Source organism: Pseudopipra pipra, chromosome 3, assembly GCF_036250125.1.
Source record: "Pseudopipra pipra isolate bDixPip1 chromosome 3, bDixPip1.hap1, whole genome shotgun sequence".
NCBI lineage: Eukaryota > Metazoa > Chordata > Aves > Passeriformes > Pipridae > Pseudopipra > Pseudopipra pipra.
Genome location: NC_087551.1, coordinates 44,775,896 through 44,785,802, shown reverse-complemented (window position 1 = coordinate 44,785,802; position 9,907 = coordinate 44,775,896).

Sequence of the window (9,907 nt, the reverse complement as noted above, 5' to 3'; positions counted from 1 at the left end):
CAGACTCAATCTGGCTGCCTCTGTGTGTGCAAACTACCTTGTTTGCATGTAGAAACAGTTTTGTGGCAGTTTATGGATGTAGATGTTTACGTACATGCAAACTGTCCCACAGAGAAGGGCCAGCATTTGCAAATATGGTAATTTAACATTTAACATTTACTGTACTGTAAGGTTTTAAACCTTATATCTTTGAAGAAATCTCTTGGAAAATGTGGACTTAAAAAGTAGTTGAATAGTGCCCTGTGTGAGTAACTGCAGCTGATCCTTACACTCGGGTCTATCTAAGTTTAAAAAGAAGCCGTAAGTTGTTTTTCAATTTCTTAACAGCTTTAGGTGTTTCGTTTCAATTGCTCAATGCTGTGTGGAAACCACAACAGATACAAGGTAGTAAAATCAGGTCATTCGCACAGTTCCCCTGTAAAAGTATCACATGCACCTTCATAGCAAGAAACGGCTTCTGCAGTGCCAAGTACCACTTTGAAAGAACCCAAGCTAATCCAGTTTGTACAAAGAAAATTAAATCAAGCACGTATGCATGAATTGAGAGTAGCTCAAAGAACAGTGAAGCTGAGAAGGCAATGGGTGGTAGCAGAGAGCAAGTTATGTAAAACTGACTGAAACAATAAGAGTGCTGGCAGCCAGCACCAGAATGGTGTCTTGGTGCAGGAAACTCCCTTTGCATTGACAAAAGGATGACTGAAGCTGTGCTTCCTTCCCTGGAGCATGTGGTGGGAGTAGAACCACAAAGGTCCTCTTGCTGTGCTGCAGCTTGTTCACCACCACAGCCAGCAACAGCCCGTCCCACCCTGCCCTGGGCTCTGGCTGTGCTGGGCAGCTCAGGTTTGAGTGCAGTTCACAAAGAGGTGCCTGAGGGAGCAGGCTGTTTGTCTTTCTATGTCTTCTTTGCTGAAGAGCAGCATTTAAGGTCTGGTTCAGGCTTAAGGTCATGTACCTCATTCAAGGCTCAGTTTGTACCCAGCATTGGCCATTCGCACTCCTTCGGACTTTCAATCAAAGGATAGAGTCTCTGCAGTACAGCTACAAACCTGAAAGAAAAATGGGGTCACAAATATAGGTCAATTACCCATGCATCACGGAACAGGAAATCTTGCAGAACAGCTTTTTTTTGTTTGCTCATCTCCCCATGTAGTTTGCTCTTATGGACTTAAGATACATTCTTCTTTTTTTTTTTTTTTTTTTAGTTCAAACTCATGTTGTTGTATACCAATGCTCTTACTGATCACCAAGGATCTGTTGGTCAGGGGAAGCAAACTAAGCACTGTCCAGTTGTATGGTCTTTTACAATAAATAGCATGTATACATTTACTTGTCCCTACTGCACTTTTGCTCAGGTTGACTGCTTTTTTTTTTTTTTCTGTACAGTAGAGCCAAATTCTAATGAATCATTTTATTGTTACTTCATCCTCTCTGTACTGCCTTGAGGGGTTGGAGAAGGGATTGAAATAAACTTTCAACAGGCAAAACATATAAAAGAGTTCATTCAGATCAAGGAAAAAGAATTGATTTGAGCTTATTTTCTCCCTCCTTGGTTCCAATAGTGCAGGAGTTCAGACGCTGAGCTGTGAGAAGCTGACACATAGCTAAAGACAGACTCCTTTTTTGAGTACAGCTGCCCCTTCCCTCCCCTGGCTTTTGTTCTTAAAATGAGGGTTTAATCTAAAACCACAATAATCTGTTTTTTGCTACCAACCTGGGGCACACAGATATTTGGAATAATCATTAGTGAACTGTGATCTTTATTTTAATAAATATGATCTTTCATAGAATTTAAGGCTCCAGCTCAAAAATGTGACAATGCAGAAAAATCTCATGTGGTATAGAATTTGCCAGTGCTTTGGGAAAAGCAGAAATTTTGCCATTCAAGGTATTGCCCATGAGTGCAAGGTGCTAAGAGGATGCTCCCTACCGAGCTTTCTGTCTGGGGAAAGCAGTGCCTTCTCTGTGCATCAGGTTGCACTGGGGAGTGGCATTTAATATTGTGATGTTAAACCTACTGAAGTGAGTAAGTGAAGGGACACTGATGCCTCTTAAGCCCTTGTCTTAACCTCTACCTGCAGAAAACTGCACATGTAGATAAAACTACATAAGCACAGATTTATATCTGGTCTCAGTCAGGCATAGAAAGGAGGGGGATGAAGGATAGTGGAGGATCCTCTGCTGCATATTTGGAGTCTGAACCGTCAGTGGTGAGGCAGTGTGGGATCAGTACTGAAGTCCTGGTGGAGTATAATGAGGCATGCTCAGACTGTGTAGTGCAGAGCTGTTCTCGCTCCCCGGATTTGTACAGTGGTGTAGCAGGAGGTTGGCTATTCTTCATTCCCGTTAGTTTGATGGTTTGTGAAAAGGTAAAAACCTCTTATCTCACAGAAGCCCTCTTCATTCTTTACTCCTGAGGCCTGTCAAACTGGGAACTCAGACACTCTAAGCACAGCACAGGTAGCCACAAGATGGTTTCTTAAAAAATTCCTTGACTGATTGTTTCAAGCTCCTTCACTTTGTATATGATTTATTTCCTCTTCGGTTTCCTTTCTGGCTTTCCTTTATTCCCTTGTGCCTCCAACTGAATCTTTCTCCCTCTGTTGCCCCTATACCCTCAATATCCCTAAATTGCCTCTGCTCATCCCGTCTCTTTCTCAGCTCCCAGAGGCACTTGTGTTCTGCAGAGTGACACCGTGAACCTGACTGACACAGTTGTGCTCCCACCAGCCACCCTGCTCACAGCACCAAGAGAAATTACTTTTGTATGATCATGTTCCAAGAAGGGGCCATCTAGCCCTTGTGACACTAACCCGCATCTCCCAAGGTATGTTCACAGGTCTGCCACAGGCTTCACAGGTGACTCTGGCCAAGCTGCTTAGTGTTTCACTGTGTCACATCCTCAGCTGTAAAATGTGAGTGGATGGACCTGCTGTAATTTGACAGTTTGTCAACCTACAGCTCATGAAATTCATTACATCCCCAAGCACTGTCAGTGTCTGTGTGGATTCCCTCCCATGCTGGTCCAGTCACTTTCTTCCTCCCTGACCCGAGACAATGACCTGTCATTACAACTCAACAACTCTCTGCTGAAAATGAGATGGTTTGCAGGTGACCCACTGTTTCAATCTGGGATGGGTCTGAGGTGATGGCGGTGTCATTGCTCAGAAGGAAACAAAATCCATACTGGTGTTGACCTGAGCCTTTAGAGCAAAATTAGAGGGGAGAGAGAGACAGCAAGCCTCACTAATATATCTACTTGTCTTTGCAGAGACCTGGAAGAAACCCCTTGAATTGCCTTCAAATCAAGCAAATGTTGTTTTCCCCTTACAAACACTGTAGTTCAACGATGCAGATCTGCACTTGTGGTGGTACATTAAAGCTATTCTGTAGTGGGAAGAGATGCTGGAACCAGGCAGACTGAGAGGTCCTTCAGGAGGGGCTGTGAGGCAGAACTGGGCACCCAGAGGCATGCTTAAATGTCCTGGAGTGGGGATGGTGCTTCAAACTCTAGTCTGAATTTCAAAGCATTTGAATGGTATAGGGACAAAAGAGTTCCTTCTTGAGAAAGCAGGTTGGCAACTGTCCCAGAAAGAAAGTGCTGTCAAAAAGAGCTTCAAAGCCATAATGTGAGTTGGGTGCTAAGGTACTCTAACACAGACTGAAAACCACCCTGGGCCTTGCAGGAGTGCAGAAAGAGAAGATGAAAGACGTTTAAAGTAGGATGTTGTCACCTCAGATATAACAAGATAAAGTTGTAGGCAGTGAGAAATCTCTGCATTTATGACTATTAAGAGAAACAAGTCTGATTCTCGTATTTTCCAATTATTAGAATATTAAGATTTCAACTTCATCAAAACTTAGCCCTCTCCAAAACAAAGCACCCTTAGTACACAGCTTATAGCAAACTGAACTCTAGCAAAGGTTCTTTTTTATTCAAACAGCAGCTTTTTAATTAACGCATAATCAGAGGGGAGATTTTAAGAATAAACCTCATGCTGCCTTCAGTGAGGGGGCATCTTCCTCATCAGGAGCTCAAAATAACTTTTAACCACAAGTCTCCTGTTGCTTCTAAAAATCTTTCAGTTTAATGTTCTGTCTTGCCTTTACAGTCTTCGTTTTACTTAGCTGTGATGGAAAAGGAAAATTAGTGTTAAGAAAAGTTACTTCAAAGTCATAAAAAGGCCTTCAGGGAGAACTGAAAAAATACTGGCTTTTTCCACACACCTTTCGTCTCAGGCTGGACCAGCCTCACATTCACCTTCCACTTCGCTTAACCAGGCAAGATCTATGTGGTGTGCTTGAGGGTTTCTCTCTGGCTGATGGCATGGCCTCACTCTCACCCTCATAGGGTGGCACATATGAGCAGAAGGAGAGGTTTTCAAGTTCAACCTTTCCCTTACTTACCAGCTCCTTGCACTGAGAAGTGTCTACCTGAGTACTGAGACTTCGCAGGTAGTTCAGATGATAAGAAACCCGCAAGGAAATAAATTACTATTGCAATACCATACTGTAACAAGTATTTGTTTTTTGAGTCATTAATGCTGCCATTGGTTCCACTTCTGTAGAGCCAGGGGAACTTCAGAATTCTGAGGTGTAGGTCACGGTTATCAGGCAATAGCATCTGAGCAACAGAGGACACAAATCTAGTAATTACAGTGTAGCTCTTTTCATAGTTACTCTTCAGTAATACTATTAAGTGAGGCATCACAGTGCAAGCTCTTTTGTTGTATTTTTTTTGATTAAATTTTTTAAGAGACCACACATTATCACTTCAGGATGTCCAGGAACCTTCTGACCGAGCTCAGCTGATAGGAGTCCATCCCTTTCTCCAGCACAACTGAGGCATGGTGTTAATCACATAAAATCCCTGGAAAAGGTGCAGCAAAAATTCTGTATTAGTGGAAGCTGCTTGCCTGTTTTAGCCCCACTGAAGTATTAACAGCAAGGATTCTCTGACAAGGGTACAAGCCAGCCTAAAGCCAGAGGTGGTGTGGATCAAGCTGGTTGGACAGGTCTGGCAGCATCTGAAGGAGAACACCTCTGGTCCTGCTGTCTGCATTTGCTGTGTGAAGTGGCATGACATCTTTCTCTTTTGGAGCCATGAAAGCTGAAACCCTGATGACAGGGAAGCGAATTTTCCCTCCATCCTCACAAAAGACGGTAGGTAAAGTTGGCGTCATGTAACACCTGTAATATCAAAATGGAAAAAGTAAAACAACTCCCTGGACACACCTGGGCTGGCAGTAGGTTGCTGTGTGAACTTGGGCATGAGGAACACGCGCCATTGTAGAGCTGGGTGATGAAGATATTCTCAGAGACCTGGCTTGGCAGTGAATGCCAGTCTTGATGTCAATGTAATAGAATTTTCTTTCTGTTGGACAGGCTGAAGGGCATTCCTGAAGGACAGGTTGTTCCATGTGCCAGTTACAGCAGAGTGACCCAGGCACAACTGGCACACATGACACATCATGTCCTGCCAGGAAGGCATCATCTTACCTCTAGAACCAGGTCAATATGAGGCTTAGGGGATCCTTTCCAGAGTTCACATGTCACTGTGGGTTAGTGTGGACAAACCTCAACTGTATGGGTGAGACCTTCCCTCTTGGTTGTGGATGGGAGTTACAATTCTCACCAAAAAGAACCCTTGTTCCACAAGCATAGGCAGGGGAGTTAAACTAGATCTAACTGTATTTAGGACCAAGGTCTGGGCTCTTCTTGCTGGCTTTTGCCTGACCCCTAAAAGAGTTGGTTCTGTGTGCTAAAAACGGGAGAAATTCCTCACTTGAAAAATAAAAAACCACCCCAAATAACCAGCACAAAACAACAAAGAAAGAGAATGAACACTTTCCAGTTGTTTTGCCAAGCTAAGACAGTCCCCAGGAGAGAAAGGTAGGTTTCAGAGCCCAGGAGAAGGTAGGGGACAGGAGATCAGTTGCCTATGGGAGCTGACATGTTGGCCCAGTGGTCTCTTAAAACCAGATTGAAAATCACCTTTGAGACTATCCACATACTCACTAGACTGAGGCCTTCCCGAATTCAGCAGGGGCTGAAGAGTCAGTGCTGCAATGTTAAATGAGATTCAGTGTTTAGCTGTAGGCACGTTGAGCCCGTGACTTCACTTTACACTGAGGTTGAGAAGTCAAGGAACAGATTACACAAACACCACGTAATCAGTGTTGCTTTGAGAACCTAGTTATCATTTTGGATTCTATTTTTTTATACTTAATATTAAGGTATAATATCTGCTCAGTGGTTCTTGTGATGTGCATCTGAAGAGTCAGGATACTTAGTGCTACCACTCTGGATTGAACAGGGAGCAGATATGCTTGAGATGAATGAACAAAAGGTGCAGAGGAGCAACATCTCTGCTGCTACGACTGACAGCAGGTAAAGAGACATGACTAGCTGGGCCAGGTCTCACCTCAGCATCTCAGGTAGCAATGGTCAGAGGTATTTTTGGAGAAACTGAACTTGGAAATAGGAAAAGCAATATTGTGTCTGTGAAGTCATGAAAGAACAAGACTGCTGGGCAAAATATTACCATCTGAGTTCTAATCCTGTCTCCAAACACAGACTGGTGAGGTCAGTTGAATGTGAACAGAAAGAATACTTTGACAGTGAGAGAAGAAAACATATCTGTAAGATGGTCCCCTCTGAATGGAAGGACTATGCTGGGGCATGTAAAGGTCAGTTCCTCCTTGTCCCTCTTTGTAGGAGGAAGCAGACAGAGCCAAGACTGCTTTGTGTGGGGCCACAGAGAGCAGCCATGGGGGGCAGTTGCAGATCCTGATGAGGGCATCCCTGCTATCACCTAGGTGGTGATTTCTGGAATAGGCACTAAAGCTTCAGAGTAGTAAGAGCCCACTGGGGATGAGTGATGGCCCAGTGCAAATTTAGATGTCTGCCAAACCTGGTCAATGAAGTGGGAGGAAGATGCAGTGAAGCAGAGAGTGGTTAATACTAGCTTACTCTCCCAAATCTTGGCGGTGGAGGCAACCAAAACATTCTGGGGAGAAAGGACTATGGGTAGCTAACAGTTGCCAGCTTTATCCAGTGAGTCCTCCCAGACAAACATGCTTTCCCCATCAGTAAAGAACACGTTTATGCTGCACAACACAGTCATATAATCATATAATCATGGAACAGTTTGAGTTGAAAGGGACCTTTAAAGGTCATCTAGTCCAATTCCCCTGCAATGAGCAGGGACAATACTATGAAAAGATGAGTAAGGTGCCACAGACATCAAAATAACTTACAGTAAGATAAATGGATACTTTGGGGGCTGTACTGAGTCTGCCACCTGAACTATCTGGCATAGCTTTGCACTGGGTAAGGAAGAAACACTGAGAGATCTGTTAAAAAGTCTTGGCTTGCTGCAGATGGAGAAGTTTCCTTGAGAAGGCTAAGAGCTGTAACAAAATTTCTGCTTTTCCAGGTTGTATTGGGTTTGTGTGGCAAGGTTTTGGTAGTGGGGGTGCTACAGCTTCCTCTGTATCCAACAGAACCAATGCCAGATGGCTCCAACACAGACACGCCACTGGTCAAGGCCAAGCCTAGCAGTGATTGTGGTAAAGCCTTTGGGATAACACAGCTAAGAAGCGGAGAAAAAAACCTTCACAAGAGCCACTGCAGACAAAGAAGATAGGAACAAGAACATATGAGAGAAACAGCTCTGCAGACACCCAGGTCATGGAAGAAGGAGGGGGAGAAGGTACTCCAGGTGCTGGAGCAGAAATTCCCCTGCAGCCTGTGGTGCAGACCATGGTGAGGCAGGATGTGCCCCTGCAGCCCATGGAGGCCCATGGTGGAGCAGAGATCCACCTGCTGCCCCTGGAGGACCCCACAACAGAGCAGTTGGATACCTGAAGGAGGCTGTGACACTGTGGGAAGCCTGCACTTGAGCACACTCCTTGCAGGACCTGTGGCCCTGTGGAGAGAGGAGCTCCCTCTGTAGCACGTTTGCTGGCAGGACTTGTGACCCCATGCGGGACCCACACTGGAGCAACCAGTTCCTGAGGTACTGCACCGTGTGGAAGGAACCCCCTTTGAAGCAGTTCATGAAGAATTGCAGCCCGTGGGAAGGATTTATGCTGGAGAATTTCATAGATAGACCACAGGAGTCCTCTCCCTGAGAAGGAAGCAGCGGTAGAAACAACCTGTGATGAACTGACCATGATTGCTTTTCCCTACACCACTAAGGGGGAGGAGATAGAGAATTGGGAATAAAGTTAAGCTCTGGAAGAAGGGAGTGGTGGGGGGAGGTGTTTGTAAGATATGTTTTACTTATCATTACCCTACTCTGATTTTGATTGGTAATAAATTCAGTAGTAATCAGTGTATCTCCTTGTCTGTATCTCAACTCATGAGCCTTTCCTTATATTTTCTTTCCCCTGTCCAGCTGAGGAGGGGAATCATAGAGTGGCTTTGGTGGGCACTTGTTAGCTAGCCAGAGTCAACCCACCACACAGCTGTGAAGTTCAAATCAATGCCAGAAATGATCTGTTGAACTGATTGATCAGTCCCTTTGTGCTATTGGTGCTGCCTGGCAGGAGATTTATACCTGCTTGGGCTAATCATCTACTGTTCTTCACTATTCAGGCTCTTGGCCTATAGTATTATTTCAGTAGATTTAGCTGTGCTGCTTGGTTCTCGGACATATCTGCCCCACAGCATTAGCAAGTTCCTCTCTTAGTGTGGGCTAGATTATATTTATGGAAACAAAACCATCATCTCTCAGAAGTGAGATGTAAGGACATGCTTGCATTCTCTGAGCAGCACAGAACTAATCAACAGCAACTGCCAAATTGCTGCTCCCGTGAGGAAATGATCAGTAATGTGCTCCCTGCTACTTTTTTTTTTTTTACTTTTTTTTACCACCTCTAAAATCACAGCGGAAAAATCAATTTTTTCAAAGCACAAACCACCAGTAAGTGACTGCATGCATAAAGACCTAGAGATCAAACGATAACAGCAGCTGCCCACTTTTAGAAGGGAAGTGAAAAGTTAACTATCTGCTGCACTATGAATTCAGAGAGATATGTTAGCTGTGTACAGCAAAAGGTTCTGTGCCAGCAATCACTCTCCCTGTCATCTGCTTGGCACAACACCCCAGTGTGCGCTTCCTTTCCCTCCTAATCCACACAGAAATGCATGGGTATTTTCAACTCTCTTAAGGAACCAAGGTACAACTCTTCTGCAGTATGAATTAAGTGCCCAAAACATTTAAAGCTTATTAAAAACAAAATGTTTTAAACATGTGCTTGATTATCTCACTAATCAACATCCGACCAGAGAGAGGATCTGTGATTAGGACACAACTTCCTTCCTACACCAGCACGCACAAGTGGCATCTCCGTGGTAACTTTAGGAATAGTAATTTCTGCTGTGCAGAAGACGTGGAAGCAGATTTTCCTCCTTGCAGAACAATCTCCTGTGGCAGTTTTTCTCTGAGTAGCCTCAGGTCATTGGTGTGGTTAGCGGTTACAGCCTACACTATGGTATAGAAGTAAAATGAGACAAATCATTGTCTCATTGAAGTGGTCAGACAACACCTCCCGTTCACCTTTACAATTTGTAAAATCACAGTCCATGTGCTGAAAAGCACTCTCTGGCCATCTCTGATCTGTATCCAGCCAAGGTAGCAACTGCATACTATGCAGACAAAAGTTCAAATTTCATTCTTCCATTTCATCATTTGTGGTTTTAAGTGGGAGCCAGGATCCCAGATGCCCTAACATTTCCGTACTAAGCAACCAATTGCATCATTAGCTATGCAAGCACCTTTTAAACTGTCTTTTAACTCTTAGGCCATGAAGCTTACTGCAAGAGAGATGGGACTGGGACATTCCATGGTGGGGGTCTCTTGTAAAAATAGTCATATAAAGAAAGTACAACTTTAAAAAGAAAT